The 20,764-nt window shown below is 36.0% G+C and overlaps 1 protein-coding gene across 3 annotated transcripts in view; it reads left to right on the forward strand.

Annotated features, from left to right (window-relative positions):
• Positions 1-20,764, forward strand: part of LOC143247514 (rho guanine nucleotide exchange factor osg-1-like) — an 87,017-nt gene that overhangs the window by 10,433 nt on the left and 55,820 nt on the right. Inside the window, exon 1 of one of the 3 annotated variants that reach the window (XR_013026597.1) lies at positions 13,919-14,110. The exons of the other annotated variants lie outside the window; for them this stretch is intronic. The gene's annotated coding sequence lies outside the window, so the exon portion shown is untranslated. Of the gene's footprint in view, positions 1-13,918; positions 14,111-20,764 lie in introns of those variants that run through there. 3 annotated transcript variants of the gene reach the window in all.

The raw sequence follows: 20,764 nt of genomic DNA on the forward strand, positions 1-20,764 counted from the left end.
TTACTATATGATGGTAAAACCCACTATTCGTTAGCAAAAGAGTATCCCAAGAGTTGGTTGTGGATGGTGATGACTAGCTGCCTTCCCTCTAGTCTTACACTGCTAAATTAAGGACGGCAAGCGCAGAGAGCCCTCGAGTAGCTTTGCGCGAAATTCAAAACAAAACAAAACCATAATCAGCTATCTGTGTTCTGCCCACTACGGGTATCGAAACCCGGTTTCTAGCGTTGTAAGTCCGCAGAAATACCGCTGTGCCATTGGGGAGCAATATAAAGGAAGAAGCAAAACTTAAGCGCAGTGATACTGATGCTAAGTTTCTTCGTTTTGCAGCTTTTAGGACATAAGAAAAACTGCCACTGATTACAAGCATGAGATAAACAACTATGTACCAAATGATAGAAAAGTGTCCATATTTACAATATCAAGAACACTCAACAAGAATGGAATATTTGGTCTCGTGTCACTTTAAGAACATTTATTTCGATTTTCAAATATTGTCAACAGACTGAAATTTGGTAAAAAGTATAAAAACTGGACTGTTGATGATTGAAAAGGGTTTTATGAACGGTTGAGTCCAAATTTGAAAATATTTGTTCAAAGCGTAGGTTGTACGTTCGGCGGAAGAAAGGTGAAAGAAACCTCAATGCATAACACCCACCAAGAAACATGGGAGAAGCGATGTGATGGTTTGGGGATCATTCTTTGTTGGGGCGACAGAAGATATTTACGAAACAGATAAAATAATGAACCAGCGCAAATACCATAAGATACTGATTTGTCAGTATTTGTATTATTGGGAAAGTATTCTACGATCAAGTTGATAATGACCCCAAGCACTCATCCAACCTTTGCAGAAATTATTCACCTAAGAAAGGAGCTGCTGGAGTTATTCAAATAATGCAATGGTCCATATAAAGTCCTGATATCCAGTTGAGCATATCTGGGATTTGATAGATCAAATACTTGAAAAATCGAAAATTACTTTCTAAGCAACTTTACGGGAGTGTATTAGAAACATTTGGAGAAAAATTGAAAAGAATACTTTGGCGAAATATAATGCAACAATGTCTGAAAGAATATCTGCAGTTATTAAAACAAGAGGGACACAAAATATCAACTGAACTGAAGCATTTCCACCAAGTTTCTGTTGAACTAAATATGAATATTAATACAAATTCTGATGTTTCATCTGTGGTTTATCTTCCATTGTTCCTTGAAAGTAGCCTGAAATCTAGTTTTTGACTTTGTTTTAACACTTCAACACAGTACTGTATATACACTAAAAAGTCTATATTTGGATATCCTTGGCAGAGTACAGGTAGCCCATTGTATAGTGTTGTGCTTCACCACAAGCCTAAAAGTACAAAAATGCTGCGTTTTACTATTTCAAGTCTTATTCGAATTAATGTTCTAAACACACAAGCAGCACTATTTTATCTATATACGTGCAGACACCTTTTTTTTTGTCAATATTTGTCCATTATCCTATTATGACGTGAGCCAATAACCACGAGAATGAATTAGGCACAAATGATTTTGATATCCTTTTCCTAAGTGGTCGCATTAAATAATATGTAATCGACTTTTATGTTTCGTGAGAAGAATGCTCATTTCTGTAGTCATGGGATAAACTGGTATAGTTATGCTTGGTTTGGATTTCCTTTTCTTCCTTTGTTTATTACAGTACAAAGTCGTTATCGTCACGTAACGAAAGAAGAGCGATAAAAGATAAGACAGAAACAAATTAGAAACCGAATGGTATTTTAGAAAGCATAGGACGAGAAACAGACAAAAAGTTCTTACTGAAAATGTGACGAAAAACTCTATAAAAAGATTAAGCGAAATAAACTCGGTGAAAAGAAATGAATCAGAGTGAAATAACATTTCTCTTGGAATGGAGTGGTAATTACATTTATATGGTTGCGTGAAGACATTCGTATAAATGTCTTCCAAGCAGGTTAATATTAAAGACAATTTCGCGATTTGAATGGTACATTATGCAACACGTGGGTTAAATGGTCACGTTTTAGGCATAACTGCCCCTAAGTTAGAACTGTTTATCAAAGAAAAGGAAACTAGTCGAAGTAACTGATGTTAACTGAATAGGGATTGACTGTCACAGTTATAACGCTTGACAGCTGAAAATGCAATACATTACGCCTCTAACCTTGGGCCTCTCCATACGTAATTCGGCACGTTAACCATTAGGCCACGTGTGGTTCAAGTAATTTTCTCAGTAACTACTGTATTTTGCATACTATATGGAAATAAATATTTCAACGATGTTATAGTGGAGTTAATTTGGATCTGTTTATTCTTAAAAGTTTTCTATAACCCGTTATAATAATTGTGACTTGAGCCTTAAATATACATAATTCTTGTCAGGCTTCACAGATAGTCCATTGTGTTGTTTTGTGCTTGACTGTTACATTAATATTCAAATCGTGCTTTATGGCAGTTTTGTTTTCATTAGCTGACCAATTTTTAGCATTTTAATTGAGTTTTTCGTATTTTATCTATTTTTTAAATGGACTTCGAACCCTCGACCTTCGGATTACGAGTAGAACGCCTTAACACACTTGGCCATGTCGGGCCCGTTGGTTTCTATTTGTATCAAAAGGGAAACGAGCGAAAGTGTCTTATAAATATATTTCTTGCTTCTTTCGTGTTTAATATGGAATTAACATTTTTAAACATCATTTAAAAAAGAAATAAACTCTCCAAAGAGTGATTAATCGTTCCAAGGCAGAATTTATTACACAAGGTCCGTTCAAAAGTACCTAATTTTATAAAATCTCACATTGTTAGTTGTTCAAAAGATGAACAACTCACTGATTATTCGCTATTCTGTTTCTTCATAATAACCATTTTGATAATAAAAGTAGTGAGATAACGCGCTTAGAATAAAAATACTTGAGATGCATGCATGCAATGTCTTTGAACGTGTTTCAGTAAATATTTGGGCCCAAGGGCAGCTTAGTTATTAGTATATTAGACTGGGTTTCTTACGATCTTGAATTCAAGATGTGATAAGTAGTTATTACCATACTACAGATGCGAGCTCTAATTGGTTGTCTAAGGGCGAGGGGAGGAGTTGACACAATGACGTCATACTTATAGTTTGTCTCACTAAAGGCCATTCTGCTAAGTGTTTCGTGCACAATCATCATAAATGGCCTTGTGATCCTATACTCCTCCTCTAGCAACATGTCTGACCTCTGGTGTTTTTTCGTGAAACTATGAAATCCAAAAGATGCCATGTGGTGCCACTTCATGTGAACTATGACACCATCGTTCCTGGTGTCACTCAGTGAACGTTTCTACTTACCTGAGACAGCCAATCAGTGCACGTGTCTGAAGTATCCCGATAACCGCTATGCTGCTAACAAACTTGGCCGGTACTTTCAGGTGTGAATGCGTTATAAGGGTGACAACCATCCCACTATTCAGTTTGTGAGTGCTGTCGACTGGTTGCTTTCTCTCAGACCTAAATCTTTAGCTCTCTGTGTATATATAATGTCATTAAGAAACTGTAACTAACTCGTTTTTTGTCATTTTTTCTATTATTTGTGAACTTAAATAAACTAATATATATTACTTTAAACTTATTGTCCATATTATTAGTGAAACGTTATCATTATTTTATAGGATAATTAAAAAACACTTAAAGAACAAATATTAATGGACGAAGAAGTTGCTATTTTCACTTATTACTCTGATTTTGTAAAGAAATAGTTCTCAAGTCAAAGGTTTTGTAACTTAACATCATTAAACCAAATGCATCAGGATAGTAGCTTGAACTAAGAACCTGAAGTGAGTTCTAGACGTTGTTAAACAGTACTTTAACACGCATTTACTGATGGACTGGAAAAGGAATTTTTAGTTTTCACATGATCAAAACTCTGACATTTCGCCATACTCACGTCGGGACTCAGTTTGTGTTTGTTGAGCTTGTAGATGTGCATTACGCATATTGAAGGCTTTTGCTGAACAGCGTATTCACATTGTAGAAAGATTTAGATCATTTCGTATTTTCTACCATTTTTGGACAAGATATCGATGGAAGAAGTTTTTATTTGTTTCTTTTGAATTTCGCGCAGAGCTACACAAGGGCTATCTGCGCAAACAGTCGGTAATTTAGCAGTGTAAGACTAGAGGGAAGGCAGCTAGTCATCACCACCCACCGCCTACTCTTGGGCTACTCTTTTACCAACGAATAGCGGGACTGATCGTCACGTTGTAACGCCCCAACGGTTGAAAGGGCGAGCACAGTTTGTTGCGATGGGGATTCGAACCAGCAATCCTCGGATTGGAACAGCGATATTTTACCAGTGCCTTGGTTTATTTAATGTGGTTCATCACACTTTTAACCGTTACACGATTTTGTACTTTTATTTTGAACTTCAAGTGTTAACTAAACTCTAAAGTCCAGTTTTAACGTGTTTAAAGGAAAGCAAGCGTGAAAAATATTTACCACACCATTTCTGACATGAATGTCCAAAACAAATAAACAATCAAAAATAAATTGACGCACGTAAAAAAAAAAATAAAACCAGAGTGGATAGTTTGGTAAGTTTATTATCGGCTTTTGTTTTGTGTAGAATTATAGGAAAATTTCGTTTTTAATTTGTTTTATAGCATCAGTTTGTGACCTAAATATAAAGAGACTTTATTATGATGTTCTTTTGTGCAACCATCATATGATACAAAACGTCGGTTTAAGAAGTTAGGTGTTAGTTACAACTTCAGTAGTTAGGTCTATTTTAATGTGGTATTTCTGTTTCATTAGGGCAACTATCTTTTATTCTACAATGATAACTTTGTAACTGGAACGTTGCGGTCTTCGACACCCATGTACTTCTACTCTTAATTATATTTTTGTTACACACGGCATGCTTGCGAATAAAGGTTAAATTTGATAGGTGGTGTATCTGAACTGCCGTATGGGTTTACTTCCTGTAATACCCGAATAAAGATTAAATCTTATAGGTGGTGTAACTGAGTTGCTGTTTGGGTTTTATTTAATTCGTGAGATATCTGAATAAAGATTAGTTAGTTTGTTGTTGTTGTTTTTTAATTTCGCGCAAAGCTACGCAAGGGCTGTCTGCGCTAACCGTCCCTAATTTAGCAGTGCTAAATTATAGAAAAGGGAGCCAGTCATTACCACCTACCGCCAACTATTGATTGGGGCGTTACAACGTGACGATCAGTCCCACTATTCGTTTGTAAAAGAGTAGCCTAAGAGTTGGCGGTGGGTAGTGATGACTAGCTGCCTTCCTCTGGTCTTTCATTGCTAAATTAGAGACGGCTAGCGCAGATAGCCCTCGTGTAGCTTTACGCGAAATTCTAAAAACAAGCAAACAAAAAACAAACAATCCAAATTTTATGAGCAGCATATTCATGCATGAAATATACTCTGAATTATGAACAAATATTGTGTAGCGGATAGGCAGAGGACTTTAGAAATGAAAGCTAACTCTATGTAACTCAGTTGCCCTTTTCTGTATAGCTCCGAAATTACACCAAATTCATATTCGCAGTTAACGTTAATAAACCTGTTATTAAAGCATTTTCTAAACAGGGTTTTCAAGACTTGTACATGTTTTAAATTGTGCGTTAATTACATAGAGTTATAACGTAATTCATTAGTTAACAAGGGCGCAAAAATGTTCGTCAGAGAAGTTTGGTTTGGTTTTTGGAATTTCGCACAAAGCTACTCGAGGGCTATCTGTGCTAGCCGTCCCTAATTTAGCAGTGTAAGACTAGAGGGAAGGCAGCTAGTCATCACCACTCACCGCCAACTTTTGGGCTCCTCTTTTACCAACGAAATGTGGGATTGACCGTCACATTATAACGCCCCCACGGTCTGGGAGGGCGAGCATGTTTTGGCGCGACTCGGCGCGAACCCGCGACCCTCAGATTACGAAGCGCACGTCTTAACGCGCAAGGCCATGCCAGGCCCTATAGCTTTATGATAAAGCTTCGTTGTGGAAGTTTATTCCGTTTAGTTTTTATGTTTGGCGAACAATTAAATATATGTATACGTCTAGAGTTATTTTAAACAAGCTAAGTTCATTTTTATTTATATTCAAAACAATACGTATTATATTTCTCAGCTAAATAATTTTTATTACCCTAATTTTAGGAATTCTGTTTGCACTAACTTTATCTTACATTAAATTGTCTCGTCTTAAACGTGATAATTTGATCTCATAAATTAGTAAAATTAATTATTTCTGATAAAATAATAATAAAATTTCCCTTTCTGTATCATGATTTTTATTATCTTCTATTATTGTAATTTATATTTAAAAAAAATCATCTCAAGCCCCAGAACTATTAACAGATAAACTTGTCATCATCGGGAACAAAAGTGTTTGTCTCATTCAGGTATTTGCATCTGTTGAATAGATGTTGACTATGATAGTCAAAGTCACTCGTCGTGTGAATCTGAATTTGTGACAGATAGCGCAGATGGCGCTCGTGTAGCTTTCGCGCGAAAAGCACAACAAACCAAATTAACTATCGCGTTCAGCAGCTATTTTAATTTTAACTCCATATTGCCTTGCACGAAGCTCAACTTAACGTAAAATATATAAATCCGAAATAAAACGGAACTGGCGTATAATGGATCACATCGGACGAACGGATCACGCGCTGCAGCTGAATAATATTGAAGGAAAGGGTCACGTGCGATGTATAGAATTATATTCCAGCTTTTCCGATAATAAAGGGTCCTGATCCAGTTTACTTGTAGAGGAGGTGAGGGTATTGTAATTGGGACCGTGCGTCTGTCTGTATTTCCGCACGCGTCCTCTCGAAAACTGATATATCGATGTACTGGAAAATTTTACATAACATGGTAAGTTACTACGGAGCAGTTTCCTCCAACTGTGTTCTGGATCACCTGATTTTTTTTTTTTTATATAATGGGAAGATGGGATATCTTCGCGGTTTTGTGTTCATAACTCTGTAAAGTATGATATCATATGCACCAAATTTCATGGGTACATTACAGTTACATCTTCTCATCACAATACGAAAACTGATCCGGATCGTTGATCATTACGGATCTGAGAAGGATTTTTCTGGGATCTCGAAGGTGAAATTTGACGTTATCCAATATAAACCCAGGCAATATCGAACAGGAGCCAAGGGGTGGCCCCTAGTGGCTCATCGGTACGTCTGCGGACTTACAACGCTAAAATCCGGGTTTCGAAACCCGTGGTGGGCAGAGCACAGATAGCCCATTGAGTAGCTTTGTGCTTAATTCAAAATAACAACAAACAATAACAGCAACGCGGTGAAGGTATGCAATCTCTCTGATTGCTTTTCTTAATAAGACATCTTGAACAAAATTTATCTATAATTCTAAATTCTAACTATAAAAATTTGAACGAATATGCTTAAGCGAAAACTCATCCTCTGATGGTTCAATGGGTACATTTGCAAACTTATATAGAAATTATCACGTTTCGATACCCGCGGTGAACAGATTAAACGTAGTTCATTGTGTAGTTTTGTGCTTAACATCAAACAAAAATAAACGTTCAGTATTATAATACCTCAATATTTATTGAGGGTATTATAAATACAATTATGTGTAAAAGTAAGCGTAGAACATATGTTTCAGTGCAGAATCAAAGGGTTGATATAAAGATGAGTTACGATCAAAATGAATTACAATATAAAATAAGACGAATTACGTTATCGAGAAAGTTTACCTGATGATGATATCTTCAACTATAATTTTGGGGGTGACCTAGTGGTTAGCGAGCCTAGACTGTGAACTCGAAGGTTCAAAGTTCGTGTCCCGATGACACAGTTTTTTTTTTTAATTTCGCGCAAAGCTACATGAGGATTATTTGTGCTAGCTGCCCCTAATTTAGAAGTGTAAGACTAGGGGATTACGAGACGAGAGCCTTATCCACCTGGCCATGCTGGGCCATTAGGGATAACTTTGTGCGGTAATCCTAAAACGAAACAAAATAATATTTTTCTTCTTTATTCTGAGGGCCGGAGGTTCGAATTACCGCCGCGCCAAACATGCTCGCCCTTTCAGCCGTGGGGGCGTTATAATGTGGCGGTCAATCCCACTATTCGTTGGTAAAAGAGTAGCCCAAGAGTTGGCAGTGGGCGTTGATGACTAGTTGCCTCCCCTTTAGTCTTACACTGCTAAATTAAGGACGGCTAGCGCAGATAGCTCTTGAGTAGCTTTGCGCGAAATTCTAAACAAACCAAAACCTTCTTTATTCTTTTGCTATAACCGCCCCCAAGGGCACAGCTGTATGTCTGCGAACTTACAACGCTAGAAACCGGATTTCAATACTCGTGGTGGGCGGTTAAAGCAAAAGAATAAAAAAGAAAAATATTATTTTTCTTCCCTGAAATTTCGAGAGGATAAGGGAGGGAAAATCCCGTAATTGTGCTGTCTGCTCTCTAGTTTCATCTTCTGTATTAATTATATTTGTGAAAATAATGAATGTTTGTTTCTGAAATGCAGCGGTGAGCAGTCAGCTCTGTGTCCACCGCAAGTATCGAACGTCGTATTTTAGCATTATTAGCATGAAAGATCATACCTTTGAAAGCACGAAAACGAGAAAGAATAATATGTTAAAGTTCTTAGGGTAAAACCACCTATGCAAAATACTTTAAAAAACAACATTGAAATTCACATTTTAAAAATATGCGCAATTTCGTTATTTCCTAGCTGGTCCCTAATTCTGTTAGTCAAAATCATTATTGTTAACTAGAATTGAACAAACAACTTCAAATGCAAACAGTTCGCTGATGGCACGTTCTAGAAATTATCGGACAAAAATGTCATTACTTTTTGGTCTTCGAACAGAATATGACATTTACCATTTGGTTTTCGAATATAATAAGACATTATCTTTTAGTCCTGGAAGAGAATATGTCATTGAAATTTTGGTCGTCGAACAGAATATGTCATCACCTTTTGGTCCCCGAACAAAATAGTCATTACTTTTTGGTTCTAAAACAGAATATGTCATTAATTTTTAGTCCTCGAATAGAATATGTCATTATTTTTTAGTCTTCGAACAGAATATGCAATTTATTTTTTGGTCCTCGAACAGAATATGCCATTTATTTTTTGATCCTCGAACAGAATATGCCATTACCTTTTGGTTCCCGAACAGAATAGTCATTACTTTTTGGTTCTGGAACAGAATATGTCATTAATTTTTAGTTCTCGAACAGAATATGCAATTTATTTTTTGTCCTCGAATAGAATATGTCATTATTTTTTAGTCTTCAAACAGAATATGCAATTTATTTTTTGTCCTCGAATAGAATATGTCATTATTTTTTAGTCTTCAAACAGAATATGCAATTTATTTTTTGGTCCTCGAACAGAATATGCCATTTATATTTTGGTCTTCAAACAGAATAAGTCATTATTTTTTGATCCTCGAACAGAATATGCCATTACCTTTTGGTTCCCGAACAGAATAGTCATTACTTTTTGGTTCTGGAACAGAATATGTCATTAATTTTTAGTTCTCGAACAGAATATGCAATTTATTTTTTGTCCTCGAATAGAATATGTCATTATTTTTTAGTCTTCAAACAGAATATGCAATTTATTTTTTGGTCCTCGAACAGAATATGCCATTTATTTTTTGGTCCTCGAACAGAATATGCCATTTATATTTTGGTCTTCAAACAGAATAAGTCATTATTTTTTGATCCTCGAACAGAATATGCCATTACCTTTTGGTTCCCGAACAGAATAGTCATTACTTTTTGGTTCTGGAACAGAATATGTCATTATTTTTTCCATCATTGTAAAGGGTTGTTTGTTTTTGAATTTCGCACAAATTTACTCGAGGGCTATCTGTGCTAGCCGTCCTTAATTTAGCAGTGTAAGACTTGAGGGAAGGCAGCTGGTCATCACCACCCACCGCCAACTCTTGGGCTACTCTTTTACCAACGAATAGTGAGATTGACCGTCACATTATAACGCCCCCACGGCTGAAACGGCGAGCATGTTTGGCGCGACGGGGATGCGAACCCGCGACCCTCTGATTAGGAGTCGCACGCCTTAACGCGCTTGGCCATGCCGGGCCGTGTAAAGAGTTGTTACGTTTTACTGTATATCTATATAAAACCTTTTATTTTGAGAAGCAGCTGCTGTTCACTGTTTTTTTTCATCAGATAGTCTGTCCCACCGGGACTGGCTTTGTTCACTATGTTTGTGCGGTCTTTCTGGGAACACGTTTTGTTTGCACTGGGTTTACCTTTTCATTTTTTATATAGAATCTTAGTAAAGACATGAGTAAGAAATTCTCTCAAAAACTGATAAAATTCAACGTAATATCACGAAGTTAATATACATCCTCGAAACAGACTGCCATGTAAGGGTACATAATATTTAATATACTGTTATGTTACCCCTAGTATCTTAGTTGTATATATTTTTAGTATATTTTATTGCCGGAACATAACACACTTAGTATTATACAATATTTATGAAAACGACATCTCCATGATAGATATTAAACAAGTGGGATTTTAAGGTAAAAGTCACGTGCGATGTGACGTGGAAAATGAAATACACACTTAAAACCTTTAAAATGCCTGCAATTCTCTTTCAAATATTTCTTACAAAACGATAAAACCCATGGGAAAGGAGTTCTGGAGAACTAAATGGGATGGTAAGAAATACCCGACGATTGGTTGGTGTATTTTTTTAACCATGTAATAACAACCCCTATGGTAAGAAGTGTTGCTTTGCAAATACGTATTATTTATATTGTGTACTTTACAGCGCTTTCTAGTATACTATAATAAATTTCTTAAAATGAAATATAGTTTACACAAGTCAAAACATTGTGCAGACCAAATGTATTGGTTGGGTTGCAAATCGAAGATCCGAGACGTGATGACATTGAATAAACCAGTTTACCTTATACATGATCAAAGTAGTTATATTAAAGTAATGAACGTGCTAAATTGTGACGAATTCATTCATACGTTTAGAAGAAACAGCGTATGATTTTTTTATTTCTATATTTCAATGACGTATTAAAAGGTTTTTAACTGTTATCAATTACTATACACTTTAAGAAACCATTATGGTATTTTTCACATTTGGTTTAAAATACATTATTATTATTTTCTTAGGCCTATTATCTGTCCTGATATTTATAATTCATTTTTTTTAAGAATAGAATAAAAAACTAAAACGTGAAATTGTTAGTTACAGTCTACCAGCACACGACTCGTAATCCGAGGGTCGCGGGTTCGAATCCCCGTCGCACCAAATATGCAAGAACTAGCTGCCTTCCCTTTAGTCTTACAGTGCTAAATTAGGGACATCCAGCGCAGATAGCCCTCGTGTAGTGTTGAGCAAAATTCAAAACAAACCAAATCCTTTAGTTAATAAGTTCAAAATTAGCGAAGCGAAATGAGATTTGTGTGTGTATGTACATAAATAACCTTATGCAAATATCGGTGGAGCCACTATTACTGGAAGATCTGGAAGAGTACCTCCGTGGGGGAGTTTTTTAAACGAAACTAAACGATGAGTTTTCCTTTAATAACGTGATACAATATGAAGGCTGCAAAGTTTACTATACTTGGACGACAACAGCCAAGAATGTAGATGGTGATGCATAGAGGTTTTAATCGTCGTAGAGAAATATTGAAAATCTCTACACAGATGCTAAAACTTAATACGATTTTTATTCTTTCACAAGTCAAACGATGGAAGAGAGTCAGTAACTCCGTCACTCAGTTTGGAAATAATGTATTTATACCCGTGTGTTCGAGTTTTCTTATAGCAAAGCCACATTGGGCTATCTGCCGAGTCCACCGAGGGGAATCGAACCCCTAATTTTAGCGTTGTAAATACGTAGACACACCGCTGTACTAGCGGGTGTGTGTGTGTGTGTAGGTGCTTATTTGTTATTTCTTTATTAAGGTTTTATTTGTGTGTTTGTCACCAAGGTTTCTCGAAAACGGCTAAAATGGATTTGCACAAAAATTGGTATAGATTTTGATTAATGACTGGTTAATGTTTAGAGGGTTGTGGTGAAAGGTCAAGGTCACAATATAGTCACGAAATTCCAACACATTCCTGTGTGGTAACATAGGTACCAATTTTCCACACCATTTTTACTCAGTCAAAAATGATCGAATTTTGATGAGATTTGGTTCACGTGTGTTGAAGGTAACTCATTGTTCCGCTGATCCGTGTTCGTTGATGACGACAGACACTTTTTTTTTTTTTGATAACCGGATATAATCAACTCTGCCAGGTGGAGAAACGCGCTCTACCGAGTGTTCATTTAGTTTAGAAATGTTTTTTCGTGAACCAGAAAATAACTTAGCCACTAGAGAAAGAGGCTACCCTCCAAATTCATTAATGAGAATACTATAAAGCGTGAAATCAGTAAGGTTTAAAGTGATTTAACATGAAGTTAGCAAGTTTTGAAATTTAGTTTTTGAGGAGCGAAAGATTGGAGTTCTCGCGATCAATGCAAGAGACACGACATGTTTGGTCCCGGAAAGTTATACGTAGATAACCCCCTGTGGACCTTGGCATGGCCGAGTGCTTATAGCACTTGAATCGCAATCTACAAATCGCAGGTTCGAATCCCCGTCACCGAAAATGCTCGCCCTTTCAACCGTGGGGACGTTATAATGTACCAGTTAATCCCACTGTTCTTTGTAAAGAGAGTTGGTGATGTCGATTAGATGCTTTACATACAGTCTCTCTGCGAAATTAAAACCAAACCAAACTAACCTTGTGTAGCTTTGCACAAACATTTTAATTTCTCAAATAAGCAAACAGCGTTTGTGTTTTTAAGACAATGTTCAATTGGAATGACGGTTGTTTTGCCCCCAGGTACTACAGCGGTAAGCCTACGGATTTACAACGCTAAAATCAGGGGTTTGATTCCACTCGGTGGGCTCAGCAGATAGCCTGATGTGACTTTGCTATGAGAAAAACACACACACGTGTTTCCTTTGTGTGATAGCTCTGGTGTTAAATGTACAGAAAAACAATAAAAGTCTAACGAACTGGATGAGGTTTATTTTGTGTAATATACGCAGACCATATAACAGCTGTTTTTCCTATTATAGTTATCCAACACTTGAAATGAAATAATAAGTTTTACTTCAATTACAGTTTGTTCTGGCCTAGTGGTTAGATTACTCGACTCTAATCTACATGTCGTGAATTCGAACCCCGTCACTGAACATCTTCGCCTTTCTAGTCGTAAAGACGTTATAATGTTACAGTCAATCCCACTTTTCGTTGGTGAAAAAATAGTCCAAGAGTTGATGGTGGTTGGTACTGACTAATTACTTTCCTTGTAGTTTATCACTTCTAAATTAGGGACGATTATCGCGAATCGCCCTCGAGTAGTTTAGCACGAAATTCAATAAGCAAAGCAGTATCAGTTATAGAACCTTTTCCAGCCCCGGTTCTGTACTAATTATACGATTTTTTTACCGCTTCCTGTACACGGAGATATTTTGCTTTGCATTTTGTACTAGAAGTTGTGTTTGTCGAACAGTACGTATATAGGTGGCGCCGCTGTTTACAAAGGTACGAATAAAGTCAACTGAAGTAACAGCGACTATACGTGCACTAATGCAAGACACGACTGTCTAAAGACGCTTAATATTTTAGTCTACTGCAACATTTACATTTGTTGAGTAATTACATTAACTAAACATCAAGTAACTTCAAGAGCGAAGAAATCAGATCTCCAGATACCAGAGCTATGAATGCGCGTTTGTGTGTGTGACAAAACATTACCGTTTGTTCAGACACGTGACGTAGCATTTCTGAATATTTATTTGATATCTATAAATAAACTTGTGAAATATTTTAAGCCTTACTACAATCCTTCTAAATACGTTTGACTAGATATGCATTTGGCGTTACTTGGAAAGGGTTCGACATTGACTTTCTTATGTAGAGTGAAGATTTTTGTTTTTGTATGGCGTAAACGAGTGAGTGATCTAGCGAAACTTTGTTTAATAAGAATCGACAGTAACGCAGAAACGGAATTTGGCGCTGGGGTAGCGAAAACTGGTCACGTGGTCCATACACAGCAAATAATAAAAACTGGTGAGTATCTGATAAGATCCACTGTGTGAAATGATCTGGTAACGAGAGTAGAGCTCGTATTTGTTACCCTAACAGCCTTCCCTTCCTTTTTCAACTTTCATTGCGAATTATTATGTTTCAAGTAGAAGGAAGAAAAATATTAAATATGTTGATTCTATTAAAACGTATATTTAAATCATTTCAAGGTGATTAAATAGTTAATACGCTTACAAACAATTAGTTGGCTTTATTGAAAGATGCCACAGTTAATAGAAATTAACTTAATTAATTAACTAATCTTTCATCAGAATTAAACAGTTGAATTTTGTACGAATAATTCTTAATTATAAAGCGAACCAATTATCCGATAATTTCTATTTTAGCCTAACTTTATGCGGTAATTTTTTGATATAAGTTACAAAATCTTTGTTTGTGTTTTGAATTTCTCGCAAAGCTACACGAAGGCTATCTGCGCTAGCGGACCCTAATTTAGCAGTGTAAGACTAGAGGGAAGGCAGCTAGTCATCACCGCCCACCGCCAACTCTTGGGCTACTCTTTTACCAACGAATAGTGGGCTTGACCGTCACATTATAACGCCCCCACGGCTGAAAGGGTGAGCATATTTGGCGCGACCGGTATGCGAACCCGCGACCCTCAGATTACGAGACGCACGCCTTAACACGCTTGGCTATGCCGGGCACTTGTTTAATAGTCTGTCATTGTTTTGCACCAAAATAATTTTATCTCTGATTCGCTGCTTTAATTAAAAATGTCACAAATATGCTATATAAAAAAGGAAAATGTTTAAAGTGTACGAGGCTGTCTCAAAATGCTCAGAAAAATGTTTTTCAATTAAGAGTTTGGTAAATATAAATGCTGTTTACAGGTCCTTGAAATCAGAATTAGATATAAACAGACGTACGTTATATGTTGTATAGTATAGTAGAGGTGCAGGACGTATTTTGGTTTCTACGTATAAAACAATTTTTTCTTCATTTATGGTCCCTGTTCAGTACTGTATTTAATTGTTTTGTTTTTTAATAGAAGAAATTTCTGCGTATAAAACAACCTTTTCTTACGTTATGGTCCCTGTTCAGTACCATATTTTATTGTTTTTTTATAAGTGAAATTTCTACGTAAAAACAACTTTTCCTTAAGTTATGGTCCCTCTTCAGTACCATATTTCATTGTTTTCTTGTGGGAAAAATTTATACGTAAAATACAACTTTTTCTTAAGTTATGGTCCCTGTTCAGTACCATATTTCATTGTTTTCTTATAGGAGAAATTTCTACGTAAAAACAACTTTTCCTTAAGTCATGGTCCCTCTTCAGTACCATATTTCATTATTTTCTTATAGGAAAAATTTCTACATAAAATACAACTTTTTCTTAAGTTATGGTCCATGTTCAGTACCATATTTCATTGTTTTCTTATAGGATAAATTTCTACGTAAAAACAACTTTTCCTTAAGTTATGGCCCCTCTTCAGTACCATATTCCATTGTTTTCTTATAGGAGAAATTTCTACGTAAAAACAACTTTTCCTTAAGTTATGGTCCCTCTTCAGTACCATATTTCATTGTTTTCTTGTAGGAGAAATTTCTACGCAAAATACAACATTTTCTTAAGTTATGGTCCCTGTTGAGTACCATATTTCATTGTTTTCTTGTAGGAGAAATTTCTACGTAAAATACAACATTTTCTTAAGTTGTGGTCCCTGTTCAGTTCCATATTTTTTTGTTTTTTTATAAGAAAAATTTCTACGTAAAAACAACTTTTCCTTAAGTTATGGTCCCTCTTCAGTACCATATTTCATTGTTTTCTTGTGGGAAAAATTTATACGTAAAATACAACTTTTTCTTAAGTTATGGTCCCTGTTCAGTACCATATTTTATTATTTTCTTGTAGGAAATATTGATATGTAAAATACAACTTTTTCTTAAGCTATGGTCTTTGTTCAGTACCATATTTCATTATTTTCTTAAAGGAGAAATTTCTACGTAAAATGCAACTTTTTCTTAAGTTATGGTCCCTGTTTAGTACGATATTTCATTATTTTCTTATAAGTGAAATTTCTACGTAAAAACAACTTTTCCTTAAGTTATGGTCCCTCTTCAGTACCATATTTCATTGTTTTCTTGTGGGAAAAATTTATACGTAAAATACAACTTTTTCTTAAGTTATGGTCCCTGTTCAGTACCATATTTCATTATTTTCTTATAGGAGAAATTTCTACATAAAAAACAACTTTTCCTTAAGTTATGGCTCCTCTTCAGTACCATATTTCATTATTTTCTTATAGGAAAAATTTCTACATAAAATACAACTTTTTCTTAAGTTATGGTCCCTGTTCAGTACCATATTTCATTGTTTTCTTATAGGAGAAATTTCTACGTAAAAACAACTTTTCCTTAAGTCATGGTCCCTCTTCAGTACCATATTTCATTGTTTTCTTATAGGAGAAATCTCTACGTAAAAACAATTTTTCCTTAAGTTATAGTCCTTGTTCAGTACCATATTTTATTGTTTTCTTGTAGGAAAAATTTCTACGTAAAATACAACTTTTTCTTAAGTTATGGTTCCTGTTCAGTACCATATTTCATTATTTTCTTAAAGGAGAAATTTCTACGTAAAATGCAACTTTTTCTTAAGTTATGGTCCCTGTTTAGTACGATATTTCATTATTTTCTTATAGGAGAAATTTCTGCGTAAAATACAACGTTTTCTTAAGTTATGGTCCCTGTTGAGTACCATATTTCATTGTTTTCTTATAGGAGAATCTACTGCGCTTAGTGTTTACGTTTTTATGGCCCCTATTTCCCCATTTCCCTTTTTTTGTTTTCAGGGGAAATTCCTCTTTCTACATCACTTCGTTATAAGCTGTAACGTAACGGTCCTTAACTCTGACGTATAACGAGGACCACCTGTAAACACATTTTATTTTTAGGATAAATTCAGAATATGTTTATATATGTGTGTGTAATTTGTTTGTAAATAGATTCTCAGTGACTGCTTTATGTGAAGCCCTGAAAAAACTGCTTTGATACTATATTTATAATTCTGAAACTTGTCAGTAAGAGGCGCAAACGTACCATTGAAGGCTTAGAACGCTAAACTCCAGGATTCGATCCATACGATTGGCACAACGTGTTTAAATGCATTTCTAGTCATCCGTAATTTAGCAGTGAAAGCCAAGAGGGAGAAGACAGCTAGTCATCACCACCCACCGCCAGTTCTTGAGGTTACTCTTTTACAAACTAATAGTGGGATTGGCCTTAACATATTAACGCTCCCAGGCGGAAAGGGCGAGGATATTTCATTGGTTTGCTAGTCAAGAACCCTCGTGTAGCTTTGCGCGAAATTAAAGACAAAGCAAACAAACCATACCGGGAGGCTGTGGTTTCGAAAATAATATGGACTCGAGGTTTCGAAGGGAATCATTGCTAAACTTACATGACAGCTTTCTTGATTTTGTACTTTACCATTCAGGTCCTCGATAGTTCTTATGGTTTTCGAGAAGCACTAGCTGTTAAATAGTAAATGTGAGTGTAAGCATGAAACACGTTTGAATATATACACGCAGAACTGGTTCTAATTATTTCAGAAAATGCTTAATATCATCTTGTAAGCAAGGAAAACAAGCCTCAACACTGGATTGGAATATATATTTTTCATTCTTTGTTCAGAAATAATATAAAGACATGAACTACTAACATATCGCGTGTGAATTGAAAAGTCTGATCGCATGATACAGAAATATTGGTGAATCTTTTTATTAGGTTTAACAAAAAGGAAAAAAAAAAAAGAGTTAGAGAACCTTCCTCACAAGTAATTGCGAATTAGAGACGGCTATGTCTGAGTTCGAATGTCTTTAAACTGGCCGTTCAGCTTTCACGTGCGAAATTGTTTTTTGAGTTTCACGCAAAGCTACACGGGGGCTATCTGGGCTAGCCGTTCCTAATTTAGGAGTGTAAGACTGGAGGGAAGGCAGCTTGTCATCATCACCCACCGCCAACTCTTGGGCTACTCTTTTATCAACGACTAGTGGGATTGGCCGTCACGTTATAACGCTCCCACGGCTAAAAGGACGAGCGACGGGGATTCGACCCCGCGACCCTCAGATTAGGAGTCGAGCGCCTTAACCACCTGGTCATGCTGGGCCCACATGCGAAATAAAGTGCTTCATGTGTTGGGTGGAAGCATTGGGTTGGTTTGTTTATCAAAAAACTGCAAAGGCAATATGCTGCCGTCCCTAGTTTCGAACTGACGCTGATATTATATACTAGTGTATAACGGGATTGACCGTCACATTATAAGACCCCTGCAGTTGAAAGGACAAACATATTCGGTGCTGGTTTTTTTTTTATCTTGCGACCTGTAGATTGCATCTCGAGGGCCCTGACAACCAAATCACTGAGTTTTATAAGAATTAACAGCTTTATAAGAACGAATCAAGTGAGGAAAACAAAATAAATTTGTAAAGATATATTACCTGATCAGTTCTGGCGTACCACGTGCATCACTGTAAAACTATACCCTATGAAAATGACGCACGTGGTATGTCAAAACAAGTTGCGTAACAAACTTTATATTTTTTAAATTTTTGTTGTTTTCCTCACTTAAATTGAGCTGATAAAGCTGTTAATGTTAATAAAAAAAATTGTAGTTTTATTTGTGTGTTTGAACTTAAGCACAAAGCTACCCAATGGGCTATATGTGCTCTGCCCACCACGAGTATCGAAACCCGTTTTAAGTGTTGTAAGCCCGCAGACATGCCGCTGTGACATTGAGGGACAATATTTATAAATAACGCAAATAATCAGTTTATATCAGTGAAAACATCCATTGCAGAGGCCTGGCATGGCCAAGCGCGTAAGGCGTGCGACTCGTAATTCGAGGGTCGCGGGTTCGCGCCCGCGTCGCGCCAAACATGCTCGCCTTCCCAGCCGTGGGGGCGTTATAATGTGACGACCATCCCACTATTCGTTGGTAAAAGAGTAGCCCACGAGTTGGCGGTGGGTGGTGATGACTATCTGCCTTCCCTCTAGTCTTACACTGCTAAATTAGGGACGGCTAGCACAGATAGCCCTTGAGTAGCTTTGTGCGAAATTCCAAAACAAAAAACAAAAAAAAAACAATCCATTGCAGTTATTATAGGGTTCTTGTAAATTGAAAAATTACGTTTAGCCCAAAATGAGTTTTTCTATTATAGAGTAGGTTAAGTGTGTGAAATCGGCGACTCCTTGAATATATAAATTTGTTACCAACACTCATATCTGTAACTACTTCATCTTTGGTTCAGTTTAATCGAAACTAGCTTTTTGGCAGACAGTTAAATAAAGAGGTAGATAGAACATCATAAAGTAATAAATTAAAACTATTCTCTAAACTTGTATTGCTTTAAAAATGCTTTAAAAGTAGTTACTAGTTAATCATAGAGTTGGTAGATCCTGCATCTACCAGTGTGACCGAGGTACCCAATCGGCATGAGACAAATTTCTCTTTAATTTAAAAGATTATAACCACTCATTTTCTCTCGTTTCTTTACACAACAAACCCTAAACAAAGCAAGAAGTCGTCGCTAAGATACCAGAAAGCGATCAATCCACCAAATTGTTGATCTTTCTTCTTATCGTTCCAGTTGATACAACTCAACAAATACTTTATTACTTACTTCACTCTAAGCCTAACACCACTTTATCTATGTGCACGATGTTATTATTTAGTCGTAATAACTAGTAGTAATTTTACAAAAATCATAATTATGGTGTCAACGATGTTATCATTACCCCTGAACGACCACCTTTCTTACAGAAGTTTGGTGTTCCTTCAGAAAGCTAAGATACAGGGTGAAAGAGAAATTACCAGCCAATAATCTGAGTGTGCTAACACTCTTTTATGGTATGACACGAAAAAAGGAAAAAGGACATCTCAAATTAAAGCAGAACAAATGTTATCTGGATTTTCTTCTCTACATATCATGAGAAGATATATATATAAACAGTTATCTCGTACGTTCACTCTTTCTCTGGTGTATGTGCTACGCTACTATTCAGATATCCAAAGCTTTCGAAAGTCGAAAATTGACAAATAGCCAAAGTGAAGATTTCCAATTTTTTTCATTATAATTTTCCTTCAGTAGGCCTAGGCCTACCTAGTTCTAGTAATAACTATGATTTTATCTTTATTTGATAGAGCAAAACATAATTCATGATCTTTGATTACCTATTTTATTATTATTCTATGTAAAATTTGTAAAGCTTTAGAACCCATGCACATCATCTTACTGAAACAAGTAAACAAATAAGTATAAGGAAAGCTTATCGTTGAATAAAAAGCTATGTAGGGTTAGCTATTGGACTTGAAAAAGGAACCGTACAAGACAGGGTTGGAAAAGGACATCTCAGTTAATAATCACACGGAAATCTGAGCTGCCTCAAGAGAATTTTCAATAATAAATTATTACTCTATCTTAAAGTAGTTATAAAATTAATATTCTATACGAAAGTAAAAGCTATAATGATAAAAGCTGACGAAAAATGAACCAAATAAGACACGGATAGAAGAGAACATTTCAGCTAATGACCCCATAACTAAACTGTCTCGAAATTTCCACATTACTGGCTTTTTCACTGTCGAAATAAATAGAACCAGGATTTCCAAATGTAAAATGT

The sequence above is a fragment of the Tachypleus tridentatus genome, chromosome 3, assembly GCF_004210375.1.
Source record: "Tachypleus tridentatus isolate NWPU-2018 chromosome 3, ASM421037v1, whole genome shotgun sequence".
NCBI classification, from domain to species: domain Eukaryota; kingdom Metazoa; phylum Arthropoda; class Merostomata; order Xiphosura; family Limulidae; genus Tachypleus; species Tachypleus tridentatus.